Source organism: Protopterus annectens, chromosome 9.part0 (assembly GCF_019279795.1).
Source record: "Protopterus annectens isolate FY-2018-M chromosome 9.part0, PAN1.0, whole genome shotgun sequence".
Classification (NCBI taxonomy): Eukaryota; Metazoa; Chordata; order Ceratodontiformes; family Protopteridae; genus Protopterus; species Protopterus annectens.
This window is the reverse complement of record NC_056743.1, coordinates 686586842-686604484: the sequence shown is the minus strand read 5'-3', so window position 1 is coordinate 686604484 and position 17643 is coordinate 686586842. Positions and strand designations below refer to the sequence as shown.

General features: G+C 39.4%; 1 protein-coding gene across 1 annotated transcript in view; it reads left to right on the top strand.

The window, feature by feature from the left end:
• Nucleotides 1–1908: 1908 nt before the first annotated feature.
• MDC1 (mediator of DNA damage checkpoint 1) overlaps nucleotides 1909–17643 on the top strand; it is a 1303504-nt gene continuing 1287769 nt past the window's right edge. Inside the window, exon 1 of the mRNA XM_044083294.1 lies at nucleotides 1909–1998. The gene's annotated coding sequence lies outside the window, so the exon portion shown is untranslated. The remainder of the gene's footprint in view (nucleotides 1999–17643) is intronic.

Genomic DNA, 17643 nt, shown 5'->3' with positions numbered 1-17643 from the left:
TCTGGCTATTTCTTTCTGACTAGTAGTCTCTCCAGTAGGAGTTATGCATTCTAGGATAGGATTCCTTTATTATTATGTCTGCAGTTAGACTTACCAAACGAGAGCTGGGTATCTAGTGCCAGGTATCATGGGATATAGGGGGCCTCGAGCCAGTAAGCAGCTCTCGAGCTTTTGAAGATGGCTGAGTCGGAGCTGAGGATCGACTCCGAACCCAACCAGCAAGAAAGAAGGCGAGAAGAAGACAACTAACATGGAACGTTATGGTGGGTACATAACTTTTTTTTTTCCCATATATACAATATTATATATAACAAAGATAAAAATGCATATGAAGTTTTACCACAGGGAAGCTACAGTTTAACTGAAGACATCTCTATCGTTTCACTTTTATTAAAAAAAAAAAAAAAAAAAAAAGGTTCAGAGATTTGTGTATTTTTGTGCATCATAAATATTCTTTTGATTAGACTTTCTGCTAATGACCATATTTAATTTAAATGTAAGTAGGAGATCCAAGTGAAACAGTAAACATTTTTGGGAAATGTATTTCAGGAATATACTAGTTTTCAGAATGACTCAAAAACCTGGCAAGTGCTCACAGACACTGAATTTACTGATAGTGACTCTGATTTCCAAATTTCCTGGTGGACTGGCAACCCAGGTTTGTGAGTCAATTGTGCAGCTGAAGTACATCTTTTTGAAGTTGTGTTTCAATGGATTTTTGAGATGAGTCAGATCTGTATATGACCATATAATTGGCATACAGAAGTAGTGAAAGACGGCATAAATCAAGAGAAATTTTATTAATGAACCTTGAAAACATAACTAGGGCAAAACTTGAGCCTAGAAGCACGCCTCAGTTAGTGTAGTAGGCCCTATATTTACACTGAAAGGCCTGTTAGACATGAAGTCATTGAACCAACTGGTGGATTCAAGACAAAGAATCAGTACCAAATCTCAAAAGAAACAGGGCCAAATCCAGAAATAATAACGGACAATAAAATATCCTACTAGTAACTTGATATTGACAGAAAATGTTCCATTCTCGGCTGAAGCGCTTTCTTTGCGGAGTCTCCATGTCCTCCGCGCGGTCGAGTGGCGTTCGAAAGACATGCGTGAATGGGCGTGCTTTCGAAGGTTGGGCGTCGGGCTGGCACCTCGGCACCGTAAAAATCAACTGCCAATCATTAGCGATCCGGCGTTCAGATGTGGCGAACCCTAATCGGGAAAAGCGAAAGAACAACAAGAAAATGTGAATCAATATTCATTTTTCTGAAGTAAAAGTCTGTAACTCCAGTTAATTCACCACCTGTTATCAAAGTCACCAGTTTTAGGAGAGATTAAGGAGACAGATCTAAAATCTGAGTTAAAATCAGTGACAGTTGAGAGATGTGATGCAGATGTCTTGAAGATGAAGAAATGGGACTGAGTGACAGACCATATGAAGGGCACGCGATAGACATTGTAAACAGAGGACTGTGCAGGCTTTTGCCATTCTCCAAATAAGTATGTATACATAAAAAAATAGCTAATAAAACAAGCATACGTCACAACCAAAACATTAAGCTTATTTCCCAGCTCAAAATACCCTCTCGATAATCAAGCATTAATTATTAGAATATGGGCTACATAGTACACGTTTGCCACAATCTATTTAAAACATACAAGATACGGAGTAAAAATTGTGAAGGTAAGCTACACATTTTATTTATTTTTCAATAACTATGATTTGGTGTTACCGCCTTCCTCAGATCCAATCAGTAATCGCCTTAAAAAAAAAACATAGTTTCCGTCAGATTGATGGTAGACAAAGCCAATCAATCACTTATTTTCCTAAAAAAATTGACTACGCGATGAGAGCGCGCTCATTTGTCCCTGGGACGGGAGGCTTGTATAGGGGGCGGTGCATAATTTAGGTTGTCGCGCGTTGTTGTGGTTTGTACGTGCGCCAGTTTGTCGCGAAGAGGCGTTTTTTGCGTGGATTACCGTTTCGCTTATTTGGTACTGTTTAATTAACGGGGAAGCTTTTAATATACTTATTTCCCTCGGCAAATTTTATTTATAAATTGATTCTTGTAATTTTAATTGTGCTGTCTAGTGTTTTTTCTACCTCGTATTAGCTTCGCACGTTCTTGCCTTTTTTACTACTATTCGGGATCTTTAAGTCTTTTAGTGCGCGATTTGCTGCATGCTGGTTGGGCCCGGCTCTTTCTATATGATCTGTGAGTTTTATGGAGCTTTCTTTTCCATAGGGGCTTAAGGGTTATGTTGTTGCGCCTATATCAGTGTTTTTCCTACTAATTTAACGTAGTGCTTTATTTGTGAATTGGGAAGTTTGGTACCAGCAATTCTGGAATATTTTTCTTTAGCCAGTTCCATTGTTGTATATGTTAAATATATCTATTTGGCGATTTGAAACTTGCGCGTGGATATGATTGCTTTTGATATGTGTTATATCCGATTCCGATATAAGGCCTATGGTAGTTCTAATGTAACTGATAACATATTTGTGTATTTCTAGAGTTGTAGTGTATGAGGCTGTTTACTTGGTCTTTGAGGGGTTTTGTGAAGTACTGTAGTCTAATGCGTTTTGCACTGCTAAGTTTGATTTTTGTTAGGCTGGTTGAGTGATGAAGTTGTACTAACGCATATTGAGTGGTATTGCACGCTCTTTGGCTCCAGCAGGTTATAGGAAGGACGTGTACTCATTCTGAATAGAAGAGCATGATCCAATTGCCCGAGTAGTTGTAATATAGCATATAGTTGTGGTTGTTGAAAGTGTTAGGCACCCTCTTTCAAATGTTTTAATAGTCAGGTTAATAAGACTGTTAACAGATGGTTTGTATTTTGAATTGTGCATAATGCTAAATAGAATGGTGTAATAAAGCTTGTCTATTCCTAGCTGCACAGTAGATGCATATTTTAAGTAATAGTAGAAATGTCAACAGGAGTAGGGCTTGGGCTATTGTTGAGAACAGCTCTTAAAGCCTTGCATATTAAAAAGAAAAGGGTCATGGCTGCTGTTGATGTGATGACCATATGGTTAGCGTTTGCTTAAGTTTGATACCTGGTACCAATGTCTGCGCTTTGGAAATATGTTACACTTGCACTTAATGTGTTGCAATACTCGTGACTCCTGAAACACATAACTACTTTGACTTTTTAAATTACTTTTTTGGGGGGGGGGGGTTGCTAGTGTTGCTTGACTGTTGCAGATTTGACTACACGTTAACCTTTAGTTGAAATGGACTTGGCACTTGAGCCAGATGCCACAGATTGAACAGCTGAAGTTCTGTTTCTCTATTTCGGAAGTGGGTAGAAGGCTGGAAGCTAGTGTCTACTGCACAGCTGTTTTGGTTGGAGCTTGTATGTTGATGGTACCCGAGATAGTTAAATGCAGAGGCATGTAAAGAGCTGTTGTAGCTAATAAATGAGGTGTAGACCATCTAAGGAATTGTACAATAAGTAGAAAAATTCTCTGACTGCATAAAGTAGTGGGTTCTATTCATACTTCAGGTGATTGGGTTAATTTTCAAATTGCTGACACTGCAGTGCAGGATTGGGGGGGATATGAGTTAGAGCAGCTTGCAGGAAGGCAGAATTTTAAGTGTGTGGATCTATTCTAAGGGAATAGATTTTATGAGGTGAAAACTCTTGGGTGAGAAAATGAAGTAGGAGACGAGCTTGAGCATGCCAGAAGTGTGGTCTGCAAGACTGAAATTGTTGGAAATTGGGTGTATACAATTGCAAATGAGAGATATATGGCGTCCATTGGTTCTGCTTGTCAAGTTTACAATCTAAGCATATTCAAGAAGCTTCCCATAACCCTACTTTGATATTTATTATTTTTAAAATTCATTGACCGATTCTGATAGCAAGAGAAAATGTGTTTTATAGTATTGGAGAATGCTTTGTACTATCACATTTTAAAATATTAATGCTTTTAAGTGTTGGGTTCCCCAGTCTAGTACTGGCTCTTTCAGTGGTTTTAGATCCTGTCTAGAAGAAACAGTATGGCAACAGTTTTTGTGACCTTTCTAGTTGGCAATCTTGACCTTTTCAAATTCGTTCCAGATAGCCATCTTTGAAGACTGCAGAATGCAGTGTTGGAGCTGTTGTCTGCTTGGTTAACACTGTGTGTTTTTTATTTTTTTATTTATTTATTTTTTTTTCCCTAGGGTGTTTTAGACCAGCACTATATAATGAGGTAGGTTACAAAGTGACCATTGTCTGGTAGTTGATGCAGATGTTAAGGCTGTGAGCTGTAGTCCTATGGTACAGGGTTGGATTTCCCCCATCTTCATTTGTCTGTTGTGTGACCTTGAGCAAGTTACTTGACTAGACATTGCTCCAGGGTCACCCCTGTTATTGGGCCTACCTGGTTAGCATGCCAGTATTACTGTTATCGCTTTGTGACTTCAATGTCAGGAGAAAAGTTTAAAATTGTTTATCTCCTGTATTCTTGGACATGTACTGACAATATTGTTATGATTTAACTATATTTTGGGCAGTATATTGTGATTTGATTATTTTGTAAGAATGTGTTTCGTGGTTTACTTTTATTGATAGTAAGGTTGAAACAGTATTTTGTAATGTGTTCTAGAGAACTTTCATCTCTTATTTGAAGCATGTTTATCCAGTTTGTAGTTGCTAGCATAGTTAGTTCTCCAAGAGCACAATTCCTCCTCATATTTCAGAAGTTTGAAGTATACCCAAAAGAGATCCATGTTATGGAAACCAGTTATAGCCACTGTTGAGATGTTACCCCTAACTTGAATTTAAGCATTGGCTTTTGATGCTTTTAATTGTCTTCAAAATGGTTCCACATAATTGAATAATTGAATGTACAGGTTGCTTACCTTGAGACTGTTTGTTTTGACAATCTTTCCTCTCAGGTGCTTCTTTTTAACTCCTGAAAGAACACTTCAGGATTCATGAAGTCAAGTTCTGACCTTAACAATCCAACACTACTCAAAATCTGAGAAGTATGCCTTTTCATTTTTGGATAAGCCCAACTATTTTATATGGAATATTGAACAGACTAAAAATGCTTAAACTTGAATGTGATGCTTAAACTTGAATGTGATGCTTAAACTTGAATGTGATGCTTAAACTTGAATGTGATGCTTAAACTTGAATGTGATGCTTAAACTTGAATGTGATGCTTAAACTTGAATGTGATGCTTAAACTTGAATGTGATTCTATGTAGCTGAGCAGTACGGCTTTCCCTTAGGTCTGTAGGTGGTAGTATTTTCTTTACTACATCTGATAGGAGTTAAAAAGCCCTGCAGCTGAGTCGTCACTATACCTCGCAACCTCTTGGTGCAAGAAATCTGAACAAAGGCTGTCAAAATGGGGGGACAATGGCCCAAAAAACAGGGGCATATTTAAATATTGCTTGTATAAACATGGAAAGTTGCTACAGTAACTGTTTGTTTCAGCATATATTTTCTGAAGGATATGAGTTCTGAAACTGAACTGTATGTCATTATTTACTGACCTAAATCCTCAGATCATCACAGTGATTTACCAGAATAATAAAAATTTTAGGTGGAACAGCTCAAAAATATGAGCTAACAATCTGGGCATTCTGTGAAAATCTGGGCAGTTGAGAGGTATGGGAGTCGTCACTTTTTCCATTGTTTTTTCTTTTATTTTTATGAAGCGGTTGACTATCTACCTTGCTGGTATTGCTCTCGCTTTCTTAGATCAAATACTTAGTAGGATCTGAAATGGCTGTAAAGAAAAAGTTTCATAATTTTCATAAAAATAGTGTATTTAATTTTCCTTTTTTTGGTGTGTATATTGAGCGTTTTTGTGACCCCCCCCCCCAAAAAAAAAATTTCTTTAACCATTATTTCACAAATGCGATTGTGCTTTACAACTCTTAAGGATCTGTCAGACTTGAGTCATTAAGGAAAGGACATTATTCCAATATTTATTGCATCATAGTTCCCATTGGTAAAGTGTAGAAAGAATGATTTTTTTTGTGGGATTATTGTTGGTTTGCTGACCCAACACTGAGCTCTCCAGTGTAGGTCTCAGATGGCCACCTTCTCTGGAGAATCTGCCTCTGTCCCTGAGTTTTAAACTGGGTGCAATAATTTCATCCCAGTGAGGTAATGAGAGGTGAACTGGAATTTTCAAAGTTGCTCATGTCTTTGTCCTGCAGTTTGTGCTTTTTCTTTGTGCTCCATTGAGTACGCTGTACTAGACTGAACAGAGACTCGGGAATGATGAATGAGTGGTATTGTTGTAAGTTAATGGAGGAATGAAAAGTTACTAAGTTATTGTGTCTCAAGAGTTAAAAGATTAGTTAAATGGTATTTATGGTTTAGGAAGAGTAAGGCAGTTTTTTGGGGGGTTGGGTACATGCAGCAGGGTTCTTACTTGATCTGTGTACATGGGCAGTCTATGGGTTGTTAGTTGCAGCTTTTACAGTATGGATTAAAACCAGAGTATCTAGATGTGTACTTTGTAATTCATTATCGTAGGTGAGGCCTGTTGGTCTGGATGAGTACTGCTACTTGTTGATTCATGAAAGGGGTCCAAAGTTTAGGCTGCCGTGACTTAAGTTTTGGGGAAAAAGCGGGCTTGGTCATTTTAAGAAAAAAAAATTATAGCAAGTATGGATTGTTGTACATCAGTGGCTTATGTTCAAAAACGTACTCGCTGATTGGACATCCCAGTCTTCATTCTTGTTATGAAGCCCTTGCTACTCATGGAATTGAGTTAGTACCCGTGCCAGTGTATTTTTACAGCATGGCTGCTACACTTGTGGATATCACAAGTGCTGTTTCCACTGTAAAACATTTAAAAAATTTAGCACAGGGTGAAAGAAACTAACCTACTTAAAGTATGCCGCCGTGATTGCTAGCTGCTAAACAAAAGTTCAAGTAGAATGCAAAGCACTCTTGTCTACTGGCTTTAAAAGTAAGGGGGGGTGGCAGATGGAGCATCTCCAACAGTATATAAAATGTGTAACCCAAGTCCTAGGATAATTTTATACTTTTGGCATGAATGCATGTACATGCGTGCGATGTCCCTACAATAAAGGTTTTTCCACAGCTTCTTTAAAGTTCATTTATATGATGGCCATTATTTAAAAAAGTAAGCAATTTGCCTTTGATCAAACACTGAAATTGTATTTTCTCATTATGAAGACGAGGTCTCTCTAAGAATGCAAGCAATTTACTGTGGCATTTTCGCAGAAACATCTTATCAGACTAGTTATTTTTTGCTGGGCTTAACTATGGCTGGAACACTGTGTGAGAATTTATAAAGTATTACGATTGTATTCTTGTGCTTGTATGCACTCTGTGAGAACTTAGCCTAGTACCAACCTATGAAGAAATATGGAGCCATCAGCCCTAGGGCCTATACAAGCCTAGCCATAACAATTCCCTGGCTATTTCTTCCCACATTATTTACTTTCCTGTGTTCTGCACACTTTCTGTGAAAAAGGACTTCTGTTGTGTGGACCAGGGATTAGCCACATCCTCTGGGCTGTTTGTGTCCATGATGGTATTAGAGCCCTCATCTATATGTATAGGAGCTTCTTCCTGGTTGGCTGGAGTAGGAAGACTTTTTTCCCAGATTGTTCTAAGAATATTCCTAGAAAAGACAGCAAAGGTTGGATATAACCACACAGTCGTTAGATAAGCCTTTGTATTGGAGTTTCTTTAGTTCTTCTATAGAGTTTTTTTCTCCGGAGACTGTCCAGGATGAATAATGTGCATTTGTGGGAACAAATTGATACCCCCCCACCCCACCCCTCCTTAAGGAGATGTCATGTGGATAAGCTATATTGTACACTATATTCATCCTCTTATGCCAGCTTTAGCGGATGTTTTTGATTTTTTGCCTGCAGGAATCCATAAAGTTCCCTCTGACCTGACACTGCAGTTTATTTCTATTCTTTCTTTCTACAATCGACCTGAACTTTGTTAGCAGCTGAAGTTACTAGGCTATTGGCCCTGAGGCCCTTACAAGCCTAGTCAAGACTTTAGCCCATGTTCTGACAAGTTAGCACACAATGCCCCTGTCCAGCAGGGGCATAGGTGGAGTCCCAGGGGTGTATTTTGTGTTCCCCATCCAGTTATCCAGGTTGCGCTCAAAACAATGCGGTAATCTTGCTTGATGTGGAGTGGGTGTCTATTCCACGGAAGGGAGGGTCTTTGGGGTGGGGGACAAATCTACCTCGCCAACAATTCCTGTTAATGTCACACACAAGGTTGAGGTCGCATGTGCGGGTTACTCGAGTGGAGCTTGACGTGCGGATATGAATCGGTCCCATCAAGGCAGAGTCTTGAGATTGCTTTGTATTTCAACAAAGGTCACCTCCTGAGGAGTCTATAGGAGACTAAATAGAGGGATAGGGCGTTAAGCTTCTGTGTATAATACATGTTTTGAGGCCCTGTATTCTCCTGGTGAGTAACCACGGTTGTCTGTCCAGCTGCTGCATGTGCTTTGTGAGGTACACGCCGAAAGGGGCATTGTACTCAGTAATGGGTCTTGTGTCCTATGTGGGAAGAGTACATTTTACGTGCTTGAGGAAATTCCACAGGATGTTAGTGGTGGTCAATGGGAGGCCGGAATTGAATATTGAGAGCTGTGTTGGCAGGTTTATTTTGGAGGCAAACAGGGTACCGGGGCTGAATGAGAATGTGTCCCTTGCACTGGTTTTGAAGTTGAGGACTGCAAGAATTATAAAATACAGAAATTATAAATTTTAGAGTGTATATATATTTGGGTACCTGATATTACAAAAAACATTTTTATTGAATTTTAATATGCCCCAATTTGGTTTTTACAATGACGCATGTTTGTTTGAATTGTGCATGTGGTATTTTTATATTATGTTTTGAACAAGTATTTAATAACATTTTTCAGAAATGTTTTCTATTTAGTATGGAATTAAAATCCTAAGGATTTTGAGAGATTTTTTTTTTTTAATATAAAATAGGAATTATATTGGTATAAATGTACTTTTGACTGGTCACTTTAATGTTTCATTAAGTTGTGCTATTTAGATTAATGTTCACTTAATGAAGTGAGGGGCTTGGATTTATAGCTGGATATATAATGTGTTTATAATTAAGGGTTTCTGGTGAAGTATTTGAAAATGTCCAATAAATGTGGCGTTAATGAAACTATAGGTGTCCGTTCCCTTTACTGTGTATAGTTTTGAAGACTTGTGAACATTTTGTACCTCTGCTGGAGTGGTTTGGCATCCCTTGGTCCGAGTGGATATTTTTTTTTTTTTTTTTTTTTTTTTTTGAGGCTTTCCTCCCTGTTATGTTTGAAGAATACATGGATGTTATGACCACCTTGTCCCTGGATGAGATACCGTTGGTAATGAGGTGGGCCATGTTTGCTATCAACCTGGGTGGCCAAGTCCCTCACGACTGACTGTGCTTAGGACTTTAACAATGTGATAATCTGTGGGGACGTCACTCTTCCCAAAGGGGATGATGCATTTTTTGGCATTCAGTTTGAGGCCTTGTTTCTGGCACCAGTCATATGTTTGGGTGAGAGACTCCTGGAGGATGTCCATATCACTAGGGGAGCTGATGATAGCGGCCAACTTGGTCAGCCATAGTTCACTGGTTTTGGCCTGCACCTCAGAAAAGTACATCCCAAACAGCAAGGACCCCAAGACCGATCCCTGGGCTATACCACTCATTATGGGTTGACTGCTTGAGGTGGCTTCCCCTAGTTTTTATTAGGTGAGCTCTATCTGTAAGCCAGTTTGCTACCCATCTGGTAACCTGCATGTTAACGCCTAGTTGAGAGAGTTTATCTATTGTATCCGAGAGTGAGGAATATTATCGAACATAGTGTGCACCATCTTCTCCTTGTCCATGGCTTTGATAACAGTCTTAAAGAAGTCAACCAAATTTAGCAGGCATAACCTCCCTTGACAAAACCAAACTGTGTGGGATCAAGTGTGTGGAGTTTGCCAATGTCCTTGTTAATGATGTCCATGGTAATCTGCTCCATGGCTTTGCATATTGGGCTAGTTAGGCTGATTGGTTATAATTTCCTGGCTCTGTGGATTCTCCACCTTTTGTGCAAGGGGAATGGTGGCTGTCCTCCTCTTGGTTGGGACAAAGCCAGTACTTGGGCTTTGGTTGAATAAGGTGCCTAATGGTGCTGCAAGTTCATGTCTGAGTTCATGTAGGATGCAGCCTGGGATGTTATCTAGTCCCATGTAGGCTGTATGTTTTGCCTTTGAAAGGGCAGTGATGACTTGCTTCCAAGAGTTAAGGCGGGGCAGTTGCTGGGGATGTCCTGGTTTACTGATGGGGTGGGGTGAAGCTTTCACTGAACCTGTGTGCCAGAATGTTGACTATATCTATGACGTTTGTGTATGTGGTGGCCTTGACCGCCGGTTCTGAGCAGATCTTGGTGCTTCCCTTGAGTTTGCAGACGGTACTAATCTTTTGCCTTTGGACAACGATGGTACAGCCTCTCCGTTTGAGAATTCTCATCAGCTGTCACTTTCAGAATCGTGAATTGCCAGGCTCATTTCACAGTACATGTTGAGTTTTGTAGACAGTTTGAGACACTTTTTGCCTCATTATCCTTATAAGGTAGGCCCCTTTCTCTATCCTGTTTTTGCTACTCTCTAAAGAATGTTGATACTAGAGTGTTTACGATTGTGCTGACTCTGTACCCAGGGCTGCACTTGCTTGCAATGAGACTTTTTTTTTACTTCCAAAACTTTTTGATTATGAACACAATCTTGATATTTTCAATTTTCCTTTGAATAATGAGTTTTTGTTTCAGTGTCCAAGTAGGATTAAGCAGTTTTAAAGAGGCAAATTGATCCAAGGAGTATTTTTAACTCGTTTTCTAAATCTAACAAAAAAGCTTTTCAGATTGCTTGGTGCTTATTGAGATTATTTTGCAAACCGGGATCTTAAAAGAAATGTCAGGAGGGGTAAAAAAAAAAAGGCAAACTTGATTCTTTCAGAAAAGGAGACAGGCTTTTAGCATTCTTTCTCCTTCAAATTTGTCCCCAAGACTGGTTCTCAGTTTTTTTTTTTTTTTTTTTTTTTCAGAACAGATTGTTTCAGGCAAATGGTTTCTGAGAGTAGTTCAGGAATGTTGTGGGTGGTACTGCATAGACTTGCCTGCTTTGTAGGGAATCTCCTCTCCCCATCATCTTGCTAGCCAGTGTGTTTTTTCTGCAATTCTTCATATGCTTTCTTTGAGAATTCTAGAGCCAGTGTTTCAAAACCGAAGGGGGGGGGGATTCCTCTTCCAGAATTATTTTGGTACCAAAGAAGCATCCTTCATGGGAGCAATGCTGTATTTATTTTCTCAACTTGTTTGTCAAAAGTACGGCAGTTCGAAGATGCTGACTTTGAGTGTTACCTCTCTCATTCCTCTTCCAGGTTTTATGGTACCCTACTTATCATATTAGTTCAGAGGATTCCTCAGATTTTCTGGGTCAGGGCTCACATTATTTGTTCTCCGCATTATTCTTTTGCACTATGTATTGCACTAACAGTGTTTACTAAATGTCTTGCTGCGGTGAGAAATCACTGCAGGCTGCAAAGCATTCAGGTGTTTAGACAACATTTTCATTTTTTGCAGATTCTTCCCAGGTCGGGAGTCCCTTTTTCATAGGTTGTATACATTTCCTTCTCAGCCTGGGCTTTCACTCTTGGAATTGTTTCTAGGATAACTTCTAGATTCTCCTTGGTTAAGAATGTCTTTAAGGAAGAAAGTGGACTTGTATCAGAGTCTTTCCGAGCTTCTCAAGTCAGTGTCTGGCATTGAGAAGGTAGTATCTCTGGATTCTAGGGTTTGTGGCATTTGTGATTCCTCTTGCCAGGTTACTCAAAAACATAAGCGCACATAACCGCACTGGATTTTTTGGCTTTTTTTTCACTTTAAAATTTCATATTTGTTTTTTTGGTTTTGTGACAAGGGAATTGCTTTGAAGACAGCAGATTACCCTGAATCCAAACTTCTTATTCTGTCAAACTCCATCTTGATCTGACAACAAATGCCTTGGATCTTTTGGAACAAAGCCCAGGCTAAAAGCACACGTCAAAAAATGTTTGCTGTGATCCTCTCTGGAATCTAAATGTGGAAATTGAATAAGGGGAGGGGATACCAGGCAGTACCAGGAATTGATCAGTTTGTGGAGGAAGCTTCAGATGGTTTTGAAGGGGGGAAACGGGACAAATGCGCATTGTGCAGAATGACTGCTTGCAGGCAAGCCAGGAGTACTGGTGCTTTTTCATTCACTTGGTCAGGAATGTTTCTTTATGCAGTTCTACCATTTCCATTGGAGGGTATTTCTGAATTCTCCCTTGTACAGGCAACAATGTTTTTTTTCTTTTACAGAACTGGCCATGGGCAGTTTTAAGCTTTCTCACAGATTGGATCTCATCACACAAGATAGGAAAATTGATGTACCTCAATCTCAATTTAGCTGTCAACCTGGTTGATTTAAGTTTTGATACTACTTGGGCACCTTCTTTTGGAGAATGTGCAGCAGATAATAAAGGAAGAAAGAGAACCTGCAAGAATGTTTGTGTGGCACCAAATAGGAAAAACAGGGTCCAGTCTTGGGTTATATACCAATGACTGATATTTGAGAGTTGCTGTCCACTGGTCTCTTGCTGCTTTAGCAAAAGGGGTATTTGTCTGGCATTTCAGCATGTCTGTTTATGGATCCTCTCTTTTCAGACTTTGCATGAATTGTTCAAAGTGTTTTTGCATGTAATACGATCTAGTGAATGGGTAACGGTTTGGGATCTTTACTTTTTGCTGGAAAAGTTAGTTCTGTCTACCTTTGAACCAGCTCTAATGTCTGTCTTGGTTCATTTGGTAGACAGCTTTATTACTGTGGTATCTGCAAGAGAGGATCCCAATTTCAGGCTGCCATGGTGGGTACTCGCCATTATATATTGAGTTCCTTCTCTGTCGATGGCAGACTTTCCTTGTATGTTTCATGTACTTTTGGATCCTAATCCCTCTTTCCTTTAATTGGGTAAATATACCCAGATAGCCTATGGCTATTGCAGCATTGAGAATGCTGAACTTGGTACAGTTGTGTAAGTCTTACTTAACATTACAGCAGCTGTGCATTGAGTATGAGCTGTGCAGATTTTTTATGGTTTGAATTTCATTATTTAAAAAACTCATGCAAACGGCCTGTAAGGATTGCAGGATTGGTATGCCTACCAATGGTCACAACTTAAGTACCACATGCACACTTGCAAAAAGACTGCTGCAACATTGTCATAAAAACACAGCACCTAGCTCCAAAAACGAACTACAACCTCCAAACTCTTTTTAAGGGAAACATCCAGTAAGCACTTTCGTCTATTACAAGACTTCTGACTCCCAGATGCCTACCAGCCATTAGCCTTTCCACAACAGAAATTTTTCATTCAAGTTTTTAGGTTGTAGAGATCACTGAGTGCTTTCCATGTTAGCTTAGCTGGTAGTGTCTAGATTTTCTGGTCTGCCTCTCTGCTGTGCTTGTTACTGATTACATCGTGTTAGCAGATGTTTTTAAAAGCTTTAAATTTGTTTATTGTGCTGTGCACTGCCCCTTTTGAGAGAGTAGCATGAGATTGGACTGGCATATTTGACATCCTCTGATCATCATATTGATAACTGTTACTGTTGTAGCTATAGGGTTGTTCTGTATAGGATGCAACAGCCAGCAAGATTTCAAAATTTCAGGACACCTTCCATGTGTCCAGTTTGTCAGTTAGCTTGAGTTGTGCTGACAAGACAGGTTTGGGCACCAAACCCTTCAGAGCTTTTCTGTTATTGAAGAGTAGTAAGCTCCTCTGAGGTTTTGAAAATTGAAATCTGACTTGTGCTGTTCTGTTGCTGGGTAGACATTCCCTTGTTTTGGAGCAACACTTTATTTTTCCTCTCTAAAGCTAGGAGTTTCCATTTTTTAATGGACTGTCAAGAGAATGAATTGTACTTTTTAAATAAGAGCACACTTTCTTTACTTGGATTAAAGTAATCAAATTTTTTTTTCTGTGGAGAAAGTGGCTTTTTTCCACTTTTTGGAAGTTGGCAAAATGTCAATTTTTGAATTGGTTTATTTTTCAGCACCATGATGATACAAAAGTTATGGGTAAGCCAGCCCACGTTTTCATATAAAAAGAAATTTTAATATTAAAAATCTGTTATAGAAACCACTGGTGTGTCAAGAGAGGAACAGTTTTGCGATAACAAAGAAGTGTGGGAAGGTGCAAACAGTGTAGGTTTATTGAAACTGAATATACTAGGCTGATTTATAAAACAATTGGTAAAAGCTCGAGAGGAGGAAGGTTTAATTGCCTTTCCGAGAGCGTGGTTTACTTGTCTTTGTGCCACACCTGTTCAGTGTTCTCTGTGGGGAAAACTGATAATGCCTTGAATTGTAGAAATATATCAACACAATTACAGTATCCATCAGAATGACAGGAAGTGCTTTAGTTAAGCATTCCATTTTGTGTTGATTTTTTTGGTTCGTTGTTTTTACTGTGATTGAACAGATCAATGAGGGTGCCTTTGTGGGTGATTGCTGGACAAGACTTTTGAATCGTGAATTTTGGCAGTTGGATACCAGTCACCCCCCTGGTTTGAATGAGAATATTTGAATTTTTAGTAAGTTAAAAGTTATGATACAGTAAACGTTTTGGCACTGTGGCTCAGGGGTTGGTGCACTGGCCTCGTAAACCAGATGTTATGAATTCAAATCTCATCAGCTGTTTGAATTCTTTTTTTTCAGTTGACTTTATTGCCATTGGGTAAAATCTTACTGTTGCCCATGTTATTGGTCAGTGTGGCCTCTTATTATTGGTCCACTTTACCATTGTGGACCTTTGGGTAATATGTAGTCTATGGGACTTGTGTGTTGTTCATCTGTGTATTAGTTTTTGTCATTGCAATAATTAGTTGAATTGCCAAAATTGCTTTTCTCATTGGTTATCACAAGTATCATGATTGGTTACATTACTCTTAGACTTAATAGGGTGTATGTGCTCCTTATTTGAATATAAATTTTGATTGGTTATTTTGGAGGAGTGTGTTTTTTGAAAGCCCATTTTAAGCTTACTATGTTAGCAGCTGGTGGTTCTGAAGATTAAAGTGTTTACCAAGTTTTTCAATTAAATTAAACTGACTTGTGTGCGTGGAAGCCAATTGCTGTGTACTGAGTTTATTTGGGATTGTGGTTTGTATTTGGTATCTGGGTTTGGTTCTTCCTGTTTTTAGGATACCAACATGTTGGAATCCGATTAAAGAAGCATTCTGAGCATTTAGGCACCTCGCACTTCAGTGTGGACTGTCAGTGATGGGCAGTGTTTGGTGCTAGAGCCCTTCAGACCAGAAGGGACAGATGTGTATTAAAGGGCCTTCTTCCAGCACAGATTGGGGGGGGGGGGTACCCCTTCTCTCCTTTTCCATCCCTTCCAAAAAGATGGAACAAAGTCAGAGACAAGAAAAAAAAACTTGATAAGCATGGGGTTGGTTGGGGGTGGGGGGGGTAGAAGCAAGTCTCCCACTAAATCCTCTCAAAAACTTTCTCAGGAACTGACTGCTTTGCTCAGTCCTGACCATAAAGTAGCTCTTAAGATGAGGTTTGACTCCTTGGGTTCACCTCACGGAGCACATGCTCATTGGGACCGGAGACTCCAAAACTGCATTTCCCTAGCCTTTGGTGGCATAGGCAGCTTGGTCATCATGAAGCTTCACAGAGTTTGATTATGTTTTGAGGGAACACGTTCAGTTTGGGGAGGTTATCCTGGTGTAGATTACTGCTCATCTTACCCCTCCCTTACTGGAATATGTACTGACTTGCCTTTCATTTCGGTGACTGAAACTGGAGCATCTTTGTCAGCACTAGAGTTGCTTGTGACTTTGCCGAATGCTTACTCCTGTCTCTTGACTCCAGTGTCTTTTGTATCTGAGCTCTGGGGGAGTGAATTGACAGAGTTTCATAGCTGCCTTGCCCAATCAAGGCTTCGGTGCTATACAGCTCTGGTCTTAGATTGACTTTGTGACTGGGGACATTGGCAAGGTACCCCTTCTTTCCTTGGATTGGAGGGGGTCCTTGGTGCTGGTGGCATTTTTGGCAAATACCAAAGACAAAGGTGCCTTCAAACAGTTCATTGCCAGTTGTCTACCAATCTAGTGACATACGAGTTAATCCCAAGCTGGGTGAGTTTGTCGATGATGCCCGAGTGGGTCATTGTGTCAGAAGCCTTGGCTAAGTTAAATAGGCTCTATGTACTGTTTTGCTTTCATCTAGGGTTTTGGTGACATTCTCAAGTCCTCCAGACTTGAGAATGATCTACCCTTAAAGTCAGATTGGGGTGGGTAAAGAGTTTGAACGTCATCTATGTCTTTAAGGTTTCTCCCTTTTTTTAATTTCTCCAAATCTTTTGTGTTCCCAATACCATGACGGGAATGGACTTCATTCCTAAGTCAAAGTAGGATTAAAGTTCATGAAATTTAGTATTTCAATCTTTGTCAGCCAAAGTGCTCTTTGCAGCACCTTCAGTGTGCCCAGTAATGATGAAACTTGCAATTCGTACAGGGTTACATGGATTGGTAACTTTTATCTAAATACGATTGTAGATTCCTTTTTTATAAGACCCGTTGCTCCTACTATTAGAACTGTCCGGGTATCTTTCTACCACATTGCTGTTTGTCCGCAGATCCTGGTATTTTGTGACTTTTTGTGCGTCTGTATGCAAGACACTGTAGTCACTGGATGTGGCGATTTTCAATGGTTAGTGCTACTTTTGTTTTCTTTTCTTGGACCACTCAGGTTTTCTAGCATTTATCTTTTGAACTGTTGGTAATGGGTGATGCCATGTGATATAGACTTAATTTTGTATGATGCTTTGTGGCTCATGTTTCCATTGTTTTTCAGCCACTTCAGTACCATAATGTTTGCACAATCCCCAGTACAACAGTCTCGCCACATTATGCCTTTCAGTATACAGTCTCTTTGCCATTAGTGTGTTGCAACAAGGTGTGACTGTTTCCCATTGTTTTACCAAAGCTACATTTGTCTGTTTTTCCCACATGTTCAGTGGACTTTGTAAACCAGCGTGTACGTAGCCCACTATCTTGGGCTGCCAATATTAACCTTTCATCTCTTGGTTTGACTTTGCCTCTCCGTAAACTTTCCTGCATTCATTCCTGATCAACATAAGATTCTTCAGAAGTTTTCTATACTTGCAATTATATTGATGCTTTTTCCACATTTCTTGCTGTCTCATGTGGTCCTTCACCTTATATTCTTTTGTTTTTTGGCACATTCATTTGCTGCTTGGTTTTTATTTACTTCTGGTTTGATTTCCATTCCTGCTTGTGTTTATATGCTTCTGCTAAATTAAGCAGAGAAGTAGTCGTAGATTTATTCTCCTGTTTCAAAACTTTCACTACATTTTGGATCTTGTGAGGTCAGATGTGTGGAGTCCCACTCTTATATATTCCCCGTTGTGCATGTATAGATCTGTAATCTTGGTGTACACTGATTTTTTATAAATCATTTGGTGAGCAGGAACCATCCTTGTTTTATAATCTAATCTATCCAACACATTTCAGATTGGTAAGTCTGATTGGGTTGGGTAAAGAGTTTGAAAGTCACCTATGCCTTTGAT